This window comes from Cetorhinus maximus, chromosome 31 (assembly GCF_964194155.1).
Source record: "Cetorhinus maximus chromosome 31, sCetMax3.hap1.1, whole genome shotgun sequence".
NCBI classification, from domain to species: Eukaryota; Metazoa; Chordata; class Chondrichthyes; order Lamniformes; family Cetorhinidae; genus Cetorhinus; species Cetorhinus maximus.
The window spans coordinates 17,060,247-17,078,804 of NC_135909.1; the positions used below are offsets into that span (position 1 = coordinate 17,060,247).

The 18,558-nt window shown below is 42.4% G+C and overlaps 1 long non-coding RNA gene and 2 other non-coding genes across 3 annotated transcripts in view; all 3 read right to left on the bottom strand.

Moving 5' to 3' along the window:
* LOC144670355 (uncharacterized) overlaps positions 1-18,558 on the bottom strand; it is an 85,217-nt gene that overhangs the window by 39,574 nt on the left and 27,085 nt on the right. The gene's annotated exons all lie outside the window — the stretch shown is intronic.
* Positions 2,166-2,237, bottom strand: trnam-cau (transfer RNA methionine (anticodon CAU)). The gene has a single exon. It is a non-coding gene; the product is annotated as a tRNA-Met (tRNA).
* Positions 6,781-6,852, bottom strand: trnag-ucc (transfer RNA glycine (anticodon UCC)). Its single transcript has one exon. It is a non-coding gene; the product is annotated as a tRNA-Gly (tRNA).

Here is an 18,558-nt window from a genome sequence, read left to right on the forward strand (position 1 = left end):
GAAATACTTAATAAAGCTCTTTGATGACGTGTCAGAGAACATTGACCAGGGAAGTGAGGATGATGATGTGTGTCTGGACTTCCAAAGGGATTTGAAAAAGTCCCACATAATGAACTTGGTAAAATTCCAGCAGCTGGGATTAAAGGGGTAGCGACAGCATGGACACAAAATTGAATAAGGGACAAAAAGGGTAAAGTAGTGGCGAACTCTGAAGAAGAGTCATATGGACTCAAACGTTAACTCTGTTTCTCTCTGCACAGATGCTGCCAGGGCTGCTGAGTTCTTACAGCATTTTCTGTTTTATTGTAAATTTTAATAACTTCCAGCCTATATTCAAGTTTGCTGATAACACTAGGTTAGGTGACATGGTTAGTAGCGTATGTGGTAGCAGCAAGTTTCAAAGGGTCATTGACAGAGTCGGTGAGTGAATAAAACTGTGGCCGGTGGTGGTCAACACTGGGAAGAATGAGGTCATCCATCTTGAACTAAAGAAAGGTCCGAGAATTTCCTAAACAGTCAGAAACTTGGGACTATGCCGGAGGAGCCGAGAGTGAGAGCTGAGTGAGACCGGAGGGTGGAGAAAGAGTCTGCATAGATATGTAGATGCTCAAGTGAGTGGGGATAAAATGGAAGTACAATGTAGTAAAATGTCAGGTTGCCCACTTCTGCGAGAAGCACAGGAGAGAGGAATATTACTTAGATGGAGAGAGACTGCAGAATCCTGTGGTACAGAGGGATCCTTGTACAAGAATTACAAAAAATGTTTAAATGACATTGCAGAATGCTGCAGTACAGATGGATATGGGTGCCGCTGTATAAGAATCATTGAAAAAAAGTTATCATTTAGGTGTGTCAAATACTTAGGAGGGCAAGTGGAATGTTGGTCTTAATTGCAAGGAGATTGGAATAGAAAAGCGGAGAAGTCTTGCTGCAGCTGTACAGGGCATTGGCGAGACCACACCTAGAATAATGGGTGCTGATTTGGCCTGATTACTGAAGGATGGATATACTTGCATTGGAGTCAGTTCCCGAGAAAGGTGACTGGGATATTCCCTTGACTGAGGGGGTTTTCTAATGAGGAAGGGTTGATCAGGTTGGAACTAAACTCACTCGAATTTAGAATGACTTAACAATATGATAGTGAATGAGCATCTGGCAATTGGTGAACGCAATATGTTAGAGACAGACATTCAGTTCGAGCAGAAAGGTCGCATACATGCTGGTTATCACCTCAAGTAAGGCCAATAAGGACGGAATGCGCGGTAAACTGAGGACGTTAAATTCCCATCAGCTATTAACAGGCACAACAAGACAGGAAACAATCAGAGGTACTCAAAGAATAATTTAGTGTAATCTGTACCGAAGGAATGAAACTTTTATGATAATTATGGTTAATTATTATGGTTAATATTATTAATAATGGGGACGGAATTCTATATATTAAACCAGTGATTAAGAAGGAATGACAATTTATGTCCGGATAATGATGAACTGTGTATTTGGTGCGATGCTGTCTCCGCTATGCTGATAGTTTTGTCCTTCTCGGTGGTTCATGTCACAGGGAGGACGCTGCTGTTCAAATAAAGATGACGAATTACTGCAGGGTGTCCTATAGATCGGAAAACCTGCGTCTAAGTTCCCCTCCGAGTCACTCATCATCCTGACTTGTAAATATATCGCCGTTCCTTCACTGTGGCTGGGTCAAAATCCTGGAACTTCCTTCCTAACAGCACTGTGGGTGTACCTACACCACACGGAACGCAGCGGTTCAAGAAATCAGCCACCACCACCTTCTCAAGGGCAACTCGGGATGGACAAATAATGCCGGCCCAGCCAGCGAAACCAACATCCCGTGAATTAACTTTAAAAAATATGATCTTCACGATGTTGCTTCCATCTAAGAGGATGGTTTTTTTCTATTCAGATAATCATAGTGATGGTGAATAGGAGGCGGCCACTCGCGTCTGTGCCATTTCTTTGGGGTCAATGGGCTGAGGGAATTGGCTCGGATGAGTTCACAGAATTTCCAGCTTGTGTCCAGCTGCGACTAAACACCATATCAGAGATTTGTTGAAGATTGAATTTTTGCAGGAAGCTGATGTAAATAACAGACACGATTGTGGGTAACAGGAAATGCTCCCTTTTGGCATTAATGATAATGGAAATAGCAGAGGATGGTTTCGATCCATCGACCTCTGGGTTATGGGCCCAGCACGCTTCCGCTGCGCCACTCTGCTGCTGGGTTTTTAACGTCTACTGTTCCATTATGGTGTTAAAGTGTTTCACATGTTTAGAATATATTTCCTGCTGTGAAACTGTGCTCTCTGGTGTTGAAAAATGTTCTTTGTTGTTGTGTTAAAAGCTTCCCTGCAGTACAAACGTGTTCCCGGTTGTATAAATATGATGGCCGAGCCAGCGAATCTCATATCCATTGAATTTTTAAAGAAGTTCCGCTCTGTTGCAGTTCTCAGCTCTGGCCAGTAGATGTCAGCACACTCAGAGATCGACAGAACAGACAAGAAGAGTTCACATTTTATTGGACGGCGAAGGGAGGCTTTTGAAATTACGAACGGTGGAGATGACATTTCATAATATTTTGTTGTACCAAACGGAAGTTATAATGTTGTGCTGAAACCGTCAGACCGTTGTTTTGTATTTGAGAGTGAGATACATTCTTCACTGCCCTTTTCTGGCCCGTTTTGTGAACGTAGGATTCAATATCTATGTCACTCACTGGTACTGTGTGAAACTGAAAAACATTCTGAAGCTGTCAGTCTTGGTTACTGTATGTGAGTGTGGAGACATTGTCAGCGGAACTGCCAATGTGTTTGGATTTATTATGACAGTCACTCTCTTGGACAGTATATTTGTGTTATATTCCATTCCTATCTGTATCAGTATTTTCTGATACTGAAGAAAGGTGGGTTACATTCTGAAACTGTCAGTGGAACTGTATGTGTGGAAGGATTTTGCTCTATCAGTCAGCTTCTGGTGCTGAAAGTGAGTGTTGGAGTAATTCTGTGTCTCTCATTCTCTGGTACAATATACCTGTGTCATATTCAGACTGCACATTGCATTTTCTGGTATTGTGTGAGTGTCTGGACACTTTTTGAGCCTGTCAGTAGAACTGTAGGTGTGCAAGTGTTTTGTTCTCAGTCACTTTCTGGTAATGCAAATGAGTTTGGGACTCATTCTGAATCTCTTACTGGTCTGTGTGTGTGTGTGTGTTTAACTCTATCAGTCAGTACTTCTGTACGTGAACATGGAAATCATTCTGAATCTGAAGTCTTTGGTGCCCTTTTTTATTCATTCGTGGGATGTTGGCTTCGCTGGCTAGGCCAGCAGTTATTGTCCATCCTTAATTGCCCTTGAGTAGGTGGTGGTGAGCTACCTTCTTGAACCACTGCAGTGCATTTGGTGCAGGTACATCCTCAGTACTATTCGGAAGGGAGTTCCAGGATTTTGACCCAGCGACAGTGAAGGAACAGCGATATATTTCCAAGTCAGGATTTTGAGTGTAGTATCCATTCTGTATCCGTTACATATATGTCAGACTCTCGTAACGTGTGTGAGCATAGCATTCAATGCAGATCTGTCAATGGCACTCTGTATCTGTGATATTGTAAAGTAAGTGTGGGAATCATATGTTTCTTTCATCACTTGGTTGTGTTTGTGAGTATGAGATTCATTCTGTATCTGTCGGTGCGATTAATTTTACGTCTGTCAAACTTTGGTATTATAAAAAAAATGTGAGATTCAATTGGTGTTTTTCAATCATCAGTATTGTTTGTGAAAGTGGAGTTTATTGTGTGTGTGTTAGTGTGTGGTCTTCCATTTGTATCCGACAGCATCTGTTACTTACTCTATGTGATTCTTGGACTCTTTCTAAATCTCTTAGTGGGACAATTGGTGTGTTATATTTATTTTGTATCACTCAGATTCAGCTATTGTGAGTGAGTGCAGTGAACAGCCTGTATCTTTCAGCATCTGGCACTGAAAATGTGCTTGAGAATTATTCTCTGCTTCTGTGAGTGTGGGATTCATTATATAACTTTCAGTCTCTGGGACTAATTATAAGTTTGGATTCATTCCACATACATTTCCAGCAGAACAAGTCACTGATGTGGTAGGTTTAAAGCAAACAATGTGTGTCAGCTTTGGCTGAGTATTAAATCTCTGTCACTGTGAACACAATTGTGAAAGATAATGTATCCTTCAGTCTGATCCTGGATTGGTCCACAAGTGTAACTCCAGCTTGTACGAAATGATTTGATATGTGGCATTCAGTCTGATTCTGAATCAGAATTTCCACACAAATGCAAAATGGAGCTCAGTCCTGAATTGGTAAAGTATCTTTAATTTGACGCTGTGTGAGGATTGAGAATTAGCATGGAGTTTAAAGCTCAATCCATACTCATCAAATTAATATTGTATCTCAGTTTCTTAATCAGGGTGAGATTTAACTAGAATCTGAGTTTGGATCTCAGGTTATACTCACTTTCAGAATATCTCAAACTGATAATGCACTTGAGGTTTGGATTTGCATCTAATGTATGTGTCAGGACACAATGTGGGAATTAATACTGCAATTTATAATCTAATGATGTGTGCAAATATTGGACCGGTGCTTAACATGAATTTCAATGTACATTATTAAGGTTAAGCCTGTAAACTTGAAACTGGAAACATGCATCAGTTTTATTGGACAGTTAGTTTGTAGCTGAGGCTGTACTATTGTGGGATTGACCTGCTAAAAATTGGATCGTGGGTGAGAATGTGGACTACCCGTCTATGGTACTGAGTCGAGGTAACATGGGAACTACGTCTATCTCTCCTGCACTGTTTGATTGATGGATGGAAAGTGTGACTCTGGAACTATTTCTGCTGTCTGAGACTGTGAAATTGATGTCTTGTCTGTGTCTCTGCGCTCTGTCAGTGATAATGTACGGACTGTGTGGGAGGAGCTGGCGGGAATCTTCCTTCTAGCTTGGCTGGAGGAAACACCATATTTATTCTGGTTCCTTCAATATTTGCCTGAAGGAAAAAAGTATATTTTAGGACTCAAGTACAGGTGGGGTAGAAGATACAGTTTCCATCAGTTTGACGTCTATAAATAATCATTGTGAATGTTTTGAGAAACTTTAGTTAGGCTCAAGCTCTGATTGGTCAGTCCATTCTCAATCCAAATCTTCAACCAATCGGAGAGCCAGGTAGAAGGAATTGGAAGTGCCGATTGTCTTATATTTTATTGGCTGATAAACTCGAAAAGCCCGCCAATTTGAGGGGAAAAAAAGATAATAGCCGAACGGCTTAATTTCCAGGCAATTTTAGTCTCACACTTTCGGAGCTGTAATATTGCATTTTGCGTCACAGAGTCCTGGCGCTATTTTAGGAACAGATTAAATTTGTCAATCTCTTATCTGTAACCGGCGGTAACAAAGCAGCGATTTAAAACAGAGCCAATCTCAGCTCACTGGAAACGCAATAACATAGGTTACCAACCGACTCCTTCACACAGGTTTCATCGGAACAGAGAGAAACGGCTGATTTCTGATCCTGTCCCCTGAAAGCGGCCGGGAATGTTACAATCGGAAGAGCGGAGCGCTCCAGCAGCCACACGCTCAGCATCGCTGCTCTTTCTCAGGAGCCTGTGGACACGGCCCGCGGGGAGCTGCAGTCCAGCCCGGGAGGAGCGAGACTTGGCTTTGGCTTTGTCCTGGGCTCTACCGCCGGTCTTTCTACAATCTTACACACACTTACACCACGAATGAAGAATTCCTCCCGCACTCACCCTTCCCTTGTCTTCTGGGGAATGTTTTTGGCCGACTTCCGAATTGTCAATGTTCGGAATCTCATTGGGTGGCTTTTGTAACCAATTAGAGAGCAGCTTATTTCACCAACTTTCAAAGATCAATGAGAAAATGGGCCGGAGATTGACTGAGCCAAACTGGCAGAGCTGAAACGGGTTTTCAAATTGAAAATAAGCGCCAATGTTTTTGAGCGTGGCTGAAAAAAGAGACATGTCAAAGCTTTTCCTTCTGCACTCAACAGAACACTCCCAAGAAAACCAATATAAGGGGAAGACAACAATTTATACTGATAGAGAATATACTTCAGGGTGGAAAGTGACGGTCTTAGGCCCGGTCATGAGCTTGTGTGATACACAGCGCGAAATGATCTGATCAGGGTAGCCATTACCCTGCAGGATGCCTTTGATGAGCCCGATTTCAGCATCAAGCTTGCACGGTGAGCAAATGGCTCGGGCTCGATTCACAAAGTTGCCGAAAAGACCAATCTTACAGAGCGTGGAACTGTAAGAATCCCAACGCGTATCTTGACCAGTGAAGGTCGGCTTGCGGTAAACCTGGTAGAGAATTGTCTGGAAGATTCCTCAACTAGTGTGTCAAGGGAGGGGAGTTATTTTGACTGCTCCATTTCATAGGTGAATTTGAGCGCAGGATGGAGCCCATAAAGACATGTAAGGAAATTGTTACATGCAACTGCGGATTTAAATATAGCAAACGTATCATCCACATATCGGAAATATGCGAGAGGGAGGAGGTGAGGCATCTTTACATCCAAGACTCGAGTTTTACGATCGAAAAACGTGAGTGATGAAAATGTTAGACTTATTTTGTTTCGTTAGTCCTTTATTTTCTTGTTGGAAATCTCCCCACACTTTCTGTTGTTCTTTATCACATTTTGGAAACCACAGAGATTAACTACACGCGTCCGGAATTGTGGTCTGACCACGGGTAAGGCGGGAAAATAAGCAGCGACTGCGATGGCCGGGAATCGAAACCGGGTCAACTGCTTGGAAGGCAGCTATGCTCACCACTATACCACCATCGCACACTTCTTCAAATTACAGTCAGCATTTATAGTACCGCGAAACACACTATATCTTTGACATCTTGTGTCTGATTGATAAACTGTTTTGCAATAAGTTACCTCTTTGCACGTCTCACGTGCAGCCAGCAGAGGGCACCAGTCCACAATAAATTGGCTCCTGCTGTTTCTGTGGACACATCGAGACAGGAAAAGGCCTGTAACAAAAACAAAAATACCTGGAAAAACTCAGCAGGTCTGGCAGCATCGGCGGAGAGGAGCACAGTTGACGTTTCGAGTCCTCATGACCCTTCAACAGAACTAAGTAAAAATAGGGAAGGGGGTGAAATATAAGCTAGTTTAAGGGGGCGGGGGAGAGGGGGGTGTTGTTGGGACAAGCAAGCAGTGATAGGAGGAGATAACCAAAAGACTGTGGGATTCATTCTGTCTCTATCAGACTTTGATTCTGAACGTGTGCTCATGATTCCTCTGTGTCTGTAAGTCTGGGCTACTGTGTGAAAGTCTGATTCATTCTCTATTTCTACATCTCAGCCTGTTTGAAATTCATTCTGTATCTACTGGTCAGTGATACTGTGTGAGATGTGGGATTCATTCTGCATTTGTCTGTCTCTGGTGCTGTCTGTGTATTGGGCAGTTTGTCCGTGCCTGGTAACGTATAGGGTTTGTCCAGTAGTTCAACATGTCCTGTTTTGTGTGTGAATGTGGGGTTTATTTTATTGTTCTCAATCTTTGATGTTGCTTATGACTCTGGGATTAATTCTGGATCTGTACTCAATAGTTATCTCTGGCATGGTGTTGTAAATGATTCACATCTTAATACCTGTCAGGAAGGAAACCTCTCATCCCAATCCTTACCCAATTTGGCTTATGTGTGATCTTAGAACCAATCACAATAATCAGGTTAACCCTGAACTGCAGTCTACAATGTGAAATAAATGGTTTTGCCGACCACTCTTGAGATACCTATTAAATACAGATATGGAAGTAAAGTACCCTCACAGACAGCTCCCGAGTCACATAGATAGAGTACGAATCCCACTTACACACACAGTTCCAGTAACTGAGTGATATACAATTAATCCCACAGTAACTCTCTGCCCCAGATGTAGACATGTATTAAAATACATTATTCCAAATTCCCATTCAGTACCAGATGCTGACAAATACTGAATGAACCCTGCACGCACATACAGACACACACAAAGACAGTGACTGATACAGGATGTGACACAAATTCACATGCAGTACCAGAGAATAACAGTTAAATATTAAATCCCGCCATCAATTCCAGTACCAGAAAATAATGCACACAAAATGAATTTTACTGACATTCATTAACAGAGATTGTAAGATACAGAATGAATCCCATAGTACTGTTCAGTTCCAGATACTGACAGATGCAGAATTAATTGCAACTACACACACTGAAAAACACAATTAGTTCCACATTCACATGGAATATAAAACACTGGCAGATGTTGAATGAATCTCAAGCTGACAGTCGGTACCAGATACTGATGGAAAAAAAAATCACTCACTCTTATTCAGAGTGGGAGACTAAAAGATAAATAAAAGGATATTCATAGTCAGATTGAGTACCAGAGACTGATTTGCAGAACCCGAACCACTCATACATCATACCAAAGACTGAAATACACCAAATAAATCAGTCACTAAGGAGCAATATCATCGCAAACAAAATAGGGTCAGAGGCCTAACCTTCTGCCTAACTAGATTTTCCTGCCTACACCCCATATCCATAGATTCACTGAATAACCTGTCTGCGTCATCCTTAAATATATTCATGGATGAAGCATCCATATTTCACTAGGAGAAGTATTAATATTCACACGCTGAGAGTGCAGAATTTCTCCAAATTTCAGTCCAAAATGATCAACCCCTTATGCTGACATGGTGCCCACATGTTCTAGATTCAGGGGAATCGATAATGGAAAGTAGGGGAATGGTGGGTGAATTAAACAGGTATTTTGCTTCATTCTTCACTGTAGAGGACACCAGTAACATCCCAGAAATAGCTGTAAATCAGGAAATGGAAGGGAGGGAGGAACTTGGGGAAAATTACAATCACCAGGGAAGTGGTATTGAGCAAATAGTTGGGGCTGCGGGCTGACAAATCCCCAGGTCCGGATGTGCTTCACCCTAAGGTCTAGAAAGAAGTGGTTAGTGAGATTGTTGATGCACTGGTTTTAATTTCCCAAACTTCCTTAGATTCAGGGAAGGTTCCATTAGATTTGAAAATAGCAAACATAACTCCTTCATTCAAAAAGGGAGGGAAACAGAAAGCTGAAGACTATAGGCCAGTTAGCCTAACATCTGTCACAGGGAAAATTTTAGAAGCTATCAAGGAAGTTATAGCAGGGCACTTAGAAAAATTCAAGGGTCAACATGGCTTTGTGAAAGGGAAATCATGTCCAGTCAATTTATTGGAGTTCTTTGAAGGAGTCGCATGTGCTGTGGATGAAGGGGAACCAGTCCATGTACTGCACTTAGATTTCAAGAAGGTATTTGATAAAGTGCCACATCAAAGGTTATTGCATTAAATAAAAGCTCATGGTGAAGGGGGAAACATATTGGCATAGATAGAAGACTGGCTAGCTAACAGGGTGCAGAGATATGACTAGTGGTGTGTCACAGGGATCAGAGCTTTTTCCAATTTATATAAATAACCTGGATTAAGGGACCGGAGGAATGTTTGCTAAATTTGCTGATGAGACAAAGTTGGTAGAAAAGTAAATTGTGAAGAGGACATAAGGAGGCCACAGAGTGACATAGATAGATTTCGTAAGTGGGCAAAGATTTGGCAAATGGAGTATAAGGTCGGCAAATGTAAAATCTTTCCTTTTGGCCAGGAATAATAAAAAATAAGCTTATTATCTAAATGGTGCGAGATTGCAGAGCTCTGAGATTCAGAGGGATCTGGGTGTCCTGGTGCATGAATCACAAAAGGTGAGTGTGCAGGTAGAGCAGGTAATTAGGAAAGCTAATACAATGTTATCATTTATTGTGAGGGAAATTGATTACAAAAGTAAGGAGGCTGTGCTTGAATTGTACACGGCATTGCTGAGACCTCTTCAGAAGTATTGTATACAGTACTGGTCTCCTTATTTAAAGAGAAATGTACATATGTTAGAAGCAGTTCAGAGAGGGATTACTAGACTAATACCAGGAAAGAGGGAGGGGTTGTCTTATGAGGAAAGGCAGGACAGGTTAGGCTTGTATCCATTGGAATTTAGAATAGCAAGAGGTGATTCAATTGAAATCTTTAAGGTCCTGAGGGGTATTGACAGGGTGGATGTGGGGAGGATGTTTCCTCTTGTGGGAAAATCTAGAACTACGGGTCACTGTTTAAAAATAAGGGGTCACTCATTTAAGACAGATATGAGGAGAATGTTTTCTCTCAGAGGGTTGAGAAGCTTTGGAACTGTCTTCCTCAAACGGCAGTGAAAGCAGGGTCTTTGAATATTTTTAAGACAGAGCTGGATAGTTTCTTGATTAACAAGGGGGTGAATGGTTATCGGGGAAGGCAGGAATGTGGGGTTGAGGTTACATTCAGATCAGCCATGAGCTTACTGAATGGCGGAGCAGGCTCGAGGGGCCGGGTGGCCGACTCCTGCTCCGAATTCATATGTATGTCCGTATTCCATAGCCAGGACAGACAACCTCTCAGTGTCTAACCTGTCAAGCTCCATTGTAATCCTGCACGCGTGGATGAGATCACTTCTACTTCCAATAACCAGAGAATATGAAAACAATTTACACTGCTTCTCATCATTGGACAAACGTCTCATCACAGCGACCAATTATTTTATGGCCTCCAATGTAAATATATCCTTCCTTAGATAAGGAGACAAAAAACAGTGCCAAATGCTGCATGTGTGGTCTCAGCAAAGCCGTATGGAAGTGTAGTAAGTCTTCCTTACTGTTGTACTCCAATCCCCTTGTCATAAAGTCTAACATGCTAGCTGCCTTCCACATTGATTTCTGGATGCTATCTTCCCATGATCCATATACAAGTTCACTCAAATCTCTCTGAACATCAGGATTTACAATTTCACCTGGAGAACAACAGACTGTCAGACACAGAAATAATACAATGCTCACGGGCAGTAATGGAGACTGACAGTTTGAGAATGGTTCTCATATTGACAGTGTCACAGATTGGCAGATACAAAATGTATGCAATATTACCAAAGAATGCCAAGGACTAACAGTCTGAAAATGACTGCCAGACTCTCACAGATCACGTTTCAGAGTGAAACAAATTCAATGTCATGCTGACATAGGCCAGGAGAGACGAGAAACTGATGTACAGAATTAATGTAATCCTGACACAGGACTGGCGAGTGATAATTAAATAACCAATCACACACTCAGGTAAAGCACCAGAGATGGACAAACCCAGTAAAGCCAGAGGGATAAACCCAGTAACTACAGACCAGTTAGTCTCATGCTGGTGGTGGGGAAAGGTTTAGAGACAATAATCCAGAACAAAATTCATTGTCACTTGGTAGAACATGGGTTGATAAATGACAGCCAGCACAGATTGGTTAACAGAAAATCATGACTGAAATACATAATGAAGTTATTTGATGAAGTTTCAGACAACATTGACCGGGGGAGCGAGGTTGATGAATTGTGTCCAGACTTGCAAAAGGCTTTGCAAAAATCCCACATCATAGATTTGTTAGTAAAATTCAAGCAGATGGGAATACAGGGGCAATGGCAGCATGGTTACAAAACTGAATAAGGGGAAGAAAGGATAAAGTGGTGGCGAGCGGTGTGTTTTTCAGGGTGGAGGGATACATACACAACTGATTCTCTGTCACGTCAGGCGGCTGTTCTATTCCCATTCCCAGAGCTCTTTTACATTTTAATAACTTCCAGACTATATCCAAGTTTGCTGATGACACTAGGTTAGGTGACATGGTTAGAAGTGTAGGTGGGAGCAGCAAGTTTCAAAGCATCACTGACAGATTCAGTGAGTGAAAAAAACCGTGGCCGATGGTGGTCAACATGAGATCATCCATCTTGGAGCAAAGATCAGAGAATTTCCTAAACATCAGAAACGTGGGACTGTGGAGGAGCCGAGAGTGAGAGTGAGAGCTGAGTGAGGCTGGAGGGTGGATAAAGAGCAGCGGCAGAGCAGCCCGAGAGCAGCAGTGAGAGAGAGAAGGAGGGAAGAGTGACGGGGGGGAATAAAGAGCTGTGAGGGAGGGGTTGGAGCAAACCGGCCACGGTTAAAATAAATAGTCAAAGCATGATAAATAGGAGCTGGAAAATTAAACATTACAATCAGGGTAAGTATAACAGTAAGTGTAAGTATAATAAGAGTATTAGTGCAGAGCAGGTCAAGAGGCATTTAATAAAATTAATAATTTAAACAAGTTACTAATTAGATTCTAAAAGAGGGAATAGAGGTTTGTTTTCGATCATGGATGGGCAGCTGAGACCTGTTGTTTGCAGTTCCTGCCCCATGTGGGAACCTCAGGACACTTCATGTGTCTTGGGGGCCACATGAACAGGAAGTGTCTCTAGCTGCTTGAGCTCGAGCTCAGGATTTCCGAGCTTGAGGGGCAGCTGGAGTCACTGTGGAGAATCAGGGAGGATGACGTTTCCTGGATCGTACGTTCCAGGAGGTGAACACTCCAAACGGAAAGAGATGATTCAGGATAGTAGATGGGTGGACATCAAAAGAGTAGGAAGAGGCAGAATGTGCAGGAGTCTTCAGGTATGTGCCACTGTCAAACCGGTGCTCAGCATTGGAGACTGCTGGGAATGGTGACACCCTGAAGGAATGCAGTCCAGACCATGGCATCAATGGGCAAGAAACTGCACAGGAGGGAACAGCAAAGAGTAGAAATGTGGTCATTATTGGAGATTTCATAGTCAGGGGGACAGACAGCCATTTCTGTCACCGTCATTGAGAGTCCCACATGGTGTGTTATCTCCTTGGTGCCAGGGTAAAGGACATCACGGGGAGGGTACAGAACATTCTGCAGGGGGAAGGGAGTGAGCCAGAGGTTGTGGTACACGTCAGTATCAATGACACAGGGAGGACAGGTATTGAGGTCCCTCCGTCAGAATTCCAGCAGCGAGGGAGGTAGTTAAAAAGTAGGCCCTCAAAGGGAGTAATCTCGGGATTACTGCCAGTGCCACGTGCTAGTGAGGGTAGAAATGTAAAGACAGGGAACATCAATATGTGGCTTGAGGCTGGTGCAGGAGGGAGGGATTCAGATTCTTGGGATATTGGGACAAGTTCTGGGGCAGGAAGCACCTAATCAAAAGGAACAAGTTGCACCTTAACAAGACTGGGACCAATGCCTTCATGGATAGGCTCACTCGAGTGGTTGGGGAGGGTTTGCATTAAATTGGCAGAGGGGGTGGGCATCAGTATATCGAAGTAGAAAGGAGAAATAACTAGAGAAGGAAATAGGACCATATAAAATAGGAGTAGATGAAGAAGGATTCTAAGAGGAATACAGGGACAGGTTCAGAATGCATGTGTGTAATCGCACAAAGTGCGGTGAATAATGTCGCTGAGCCAGAAGCACAAATAGCCATGTGGGAAAATGATGTAGAGACAATGACGAAAATGGGGTTTAAAAATGCTGAGGACTGGTGCTGAATATTCACTGATACAAACTGTTCAGAAAATATAGAGAAGGGAAAAAAGGAAGTGGGTTAGCGGGATTAAGGAAATCACTGTAATATTGGGAAGAGAATGTCCTTGACCGGAAATGGGCAGAATTCATTTGTTCGAGCTGAGAAATAGTCAGGGGATGATCAGACTCATGGGGATATTAAATCGGCCTCCAAATAGTGAGAGAGAGATAGAGGAGCAAATCTGCAGGGAAATCACAGAGGTGTCTAAGAACATAGGAAGATATGAATTAGGAGCAGGAGGAGGCCACTCGGCCCCACGAGCCTGCCCCACTATTCAATGAGATTATGGCTGATCTGATTGTAACCTCAACTCCACATTCGTGCCTACCCGTGATAAGATTTCACCTCCCCCCCACACCCTTGCCTATCGAGAACCTATCAACCTCTGCCTTAAAAATATTCGAAGACTCTGCTTCCAGCACCATTGAGGACGAGAGTCCAAAAGACTCAAGACCCTGTCAGAGAAAAAAAATTCTCATCTGTCTTAAATGGGCAACCCCTTATTTTTAACCAGCGACAAGAGCTGTAGAGTGGTGATATCCAGGGGCTTCTGAAATGTGTTCAGGAGACCTTCCTCGACCAGAATGTTCTCAGTCCAGTTAGGAAGGAGGCATTGCTGGATCTGGTGCTGGGGAATGAGGTGGGCCAAGGTTGGCCGCGTGAACCAAGTGTCTGTGGGTGAACCCTTGGGTAAGAGTGATCATCGTATCACAAGCTTGAGGTGAGCAAGGAGCAATCAAAAGTAGAACTTCTAAATTGGAAGAGGACTAACTTCAATGTGAGGAGAGGGGGTTTAGCCAGAGTAAAATGGAACCAAAGACTGACAGGGACATCTGTAACAGAGCAATGAGTGATCTTTCAGGAGGAGATGTTTCAGGTACAGATTAGATACATTCCAATGAGGGGGGAAAGGGAGGGTAACCAAAGCCAGAGCTCCTTCGATGAAGAAGAAGATAGAAAATATGATGAAACAATGAAAAGACTGTATGATGCATGTCAGGTGAATTCTTCAACGAGATCTTGGTGACTTTTATTGTACAAGAGTGTGGAATTAACTCTCTATCTGTCTATCTTTGATATTGTATATGAATCTAGAATTAACTAATTCCAAGTATCTGTCAATCTGTACATGAGTGCACAATTACCTCTCTATCGTCAGTCTCTGTTACTGCGTTTCAGGGTGGAATTACCTCTCTGTCCATCTTGTTAGTGTATGTGAGGGTGGAATTAATTCTGTCTCTGTTACTCTCTATGACTGTTTGTGAGTGGGGCAGTAATTCTCTGTTTATCTCTATTATTGCATGTGAGAGTGGAATTAACTGTCAGTCTTTGTTACTGTATATGAGGGCAGCATTATCTCTTCCTCAGTCTCTAGTGCCGTAATTGAATATGGAATTAACTCTCTCTCCGTTTCTGTGACTGTACATGAGTGCACAATTAACTCTACATTAGTCTCCATTACTTTATATGTGTGTGGAATTATTTCTCTATCTGTTGGTCTCTGTTACTGTATGACAGCCTGGAATTAACTCTCATTCGTTTTGTCTCCATTACTGTGTGTCAGTGTGGCACAAACATTGTCAATCTGTTACTGTGTGTGAGTGCAGAATTAATACTCTATCAATCAATGTTACACTATGAGTGTGTGGAAATCACTCTCTGTCAATCTATAATAATGTGTGTGTAATTAACTCTCTGTCTGTCAGTCTCTGTTACTCTCTGGCAGTGAGTCAATTTCAGGTTAGCAAACTGTAACCAGTAGAGTGTCACAGGGATCAGTGCTGGGTTCTCAGCTATTTACAATCTATATTAATGACTCAGATGAGTGGGGAGAGCATCACCAAATTTTCAGACAATACATAAATAGGTGGAAAAGCAGATTGTGAGGGGGACACAACGAGTCTGCAAGAGGATATAGAAAGGTTAAATCAGTGGGCAAACATTTGGCAGATGAAATACAATGTGGGAAAATTTGATGGGAATAATAGAAAAACAACACATTATTCAAATGATATATATATTAATGGCCTAGACTGTGGTGTGCAAGGCATGATTTCAAAATTTGCAGATGATACGAAGATTGGAAATATTGTCAACTGTGATTGGGATAGTCTTGAACTTCAAAAGGACATAGACATGTTGTCGGATTGGGCAGGCAAGTGGCAGCTGAAGTTCAATGCAGAGAAATGTCAGGTGATTCATTTTGGTAGGAAAAATATAATAAGACAGTATTAAATAAAGGGAGACCATCTAAAGGAGGTGCAGGAACAGAGGGACCGCATTGTATATGTACATATGTCATTGAAGATGGTGGGGCATGTTGAGGGAGCAGGTAATAAAGCATATAGTAACTTAGGCTTTATTAATAGGGGCACTGAGTACAAGATTCCGTGATTCTGTGAAGAGTAAGGAGGTCATGTTGAACTTTTATAAGTCTCTTTTTAGGCTTCATCTGGAGTACTGTGTCCAGTTCTGGGTGTCATACTTAAGGAAGGATGTTAGGGCATTGGAGGGAGTACACAGAGGATTCACAAGAATGATTCCAAGATAAAGAACTGTAGCTATGGGGATCGATTGGAGAGGTTGGGGCTGTTTTCCCTGGAGAAAAGGAGGCTAAAAGGAGACTTGAGGGATGTAATCAAGATCCTGAGGAGTAGGGACAGAGTAAATAAATGACAAATTGTTCCCACTCAATAGAACATCAAGAACCAGAAGGCACAGACTCAAATTAATTGGCAAAAGGAGTAAATGGGATGTGAGATTGACTCAAAGTTTCATTTAAAATTTAATTTTTTTTTCACCCAGATGGTGGCTGGAGTCTGGAACAAACTTCCTCAAAGGGTGGTGGAGGCAGGTTGGCTTGAGATATTCAAAAGGGAATTGAATTGCTACCTGAAAGGAAAGAACGTGCAAGGTTACGGGGACAAGGGAGGAGAATGGCGCTAGGCAGAATGCTCTTTCAGAGAGCCAGTGCAGACGTGATAGGCTGAATGGCCTCCTTCGATACTGTGGAGAGAGACTGCAGAATGTTGCAGTACAGAGGGATCAAGATCTCCTTGTACATGAATCACAAGAAGTTAATGTGCAGCTGCAGCGAGTAATTAGGAAGGGAAATGGAATGTTGGCCTTTATTACCGGGGTGGGGGGGGGGGGTGGGGGGGGGTTAATAAAAGTAGGAAAGTCTTGCTACAACTACACAGCATTGGAGAGACTACACCGAGAGTACTGTGTTATGTTGGAGTCTCCTTATTTAAAGGGGGATATAATTGCATAGGGGGCAATTCACAGAGGTGCTAGACTGACTCCTGAGATGAAGGTGTTGTCTTATGAGGAATGTTTAAGCAGGTTGGGCTGATCCACATAGGAGATTCGAAGAATGAGAGGTGATCTCATTGAAACATATGAGATTCTGAGGGGGTTTGACAGGGTAGATGTTGAGAGGAGTGTTTCCATTTGTGGGGAAAATAGAACCAGGGGATACAGTTTAAAAATAAACATCTCCCATTTAAGAAGAAGGTGAGAAGGAATTTCTTCTCTCAGAACGTCCTTAATCTTTGTAATTCTCCACCTCAGAGAGCAGGGGAGGCTGGGTCATTGTATATATTCACGCTGAGTTAGACAGATTTTTCATCAGCAGAAGAGTCAAGGGTTATAGGGCAAGTGGGAGAGTGGGTTTGAGGGCACAATCAGATCAGCCATGGACTCAATGAATGGCAAAGCTGGCCCGATGGGCTGAATGGCCTCCTCCTGCTTCTCTTTCTTATATTTTTAATTTGTCAGTGTGGGATTGACCCTCTGTATGTCAGTCTCTTTTACTGTATTTCAGTGTGGAATTAATTCAGTCTGAGCTGCATGTGAGTGTGGAATTGATTCTCTGTCCATCACTCACTGAATGTGAGCGTGTACTTTAAATCTCTGTCAGTCTCTTTTACGGTTATGAGAGTGGAACTAACTCTCGAACAGCCTATGATACTGTATATGAGTGTGGAATTCACTCTTTGTTAGCCTCTTGCTGTATGAGAATATGGAATTAACTCCTTACGTCAGTCTCTGTTACTGTACGTGAGTGTGGAATTAACTCTGTATCCGTCAGTCTCGGCTACTGTGAATATGGAATTCTCTTTCCCAGTCTCTGTTGTGACATCTGAGAGTGGAATTAAGGACCTGTCAATTTCCATTACTATTTCAGTGATGAATTAACTTACAACAACAGAGACTGAGTGAAAGTAAGAGAGTTAGTTCCACACTCTCATATTAGTCTGCCTGTGTTACTGTGTGTGATTGAGGAATAAACAAGCAATCTGTCAGCCTCTGTTGCTGAGTGTGTGGAATTAACTCTCTATCAGTCAGTCTCTGTTATTGTGAGTGTGAATTCACAGAATCACAGAATTGTTACGCTATAGAAGGAGGCCATTTGGCCCATCGTGCCTGCACCGGCTCTCTGAGCATTTTAACTTAGTGCCAATCTCCTGCCTTTTCCCCATAACCCTGCACATTGTTTCTATTCAAATAATCATCCAATGCTCTCTTGAATGACTTAGTCAAACCTGCCCCCACTACACTTCCAGGCAGTGCATTCCAAAACCGAACTACTCGTTGTGTGAAAAAGTTTTTTCTCACTTCGCATTTGCTTCTTTTGCAAAACACTGTAAAACCATGCCCTCTGGTTCTCGATCCGTTTACAAGCAGTAAGTTTCTCTCTATCTACTCTATCCACACACCTCATGATTTTGAAAACTTCTATCAAATCTCCTCTTAGCTTTCACCTCTCCAAGGAAAACAGTCCCAATCTTTCCTCATAACTGAAGTGCCTCATCCCTGGACTCATTCTCATAAATCTCTTCTGCACTCTCCCCAATGCATTCAGATCCTTCCTATTGTGTTAAGTTTAACTTTCAATCTCTGTTACGTATGCAAGCGCGGATTTAGCTTTCTATCCAATCATGTCGGTTACTGTACGTGAGTGTGAAATTAACTCTGTATGATAATCTGTTTCTGTAGGTGAATATAGAATTAACTCTGTCA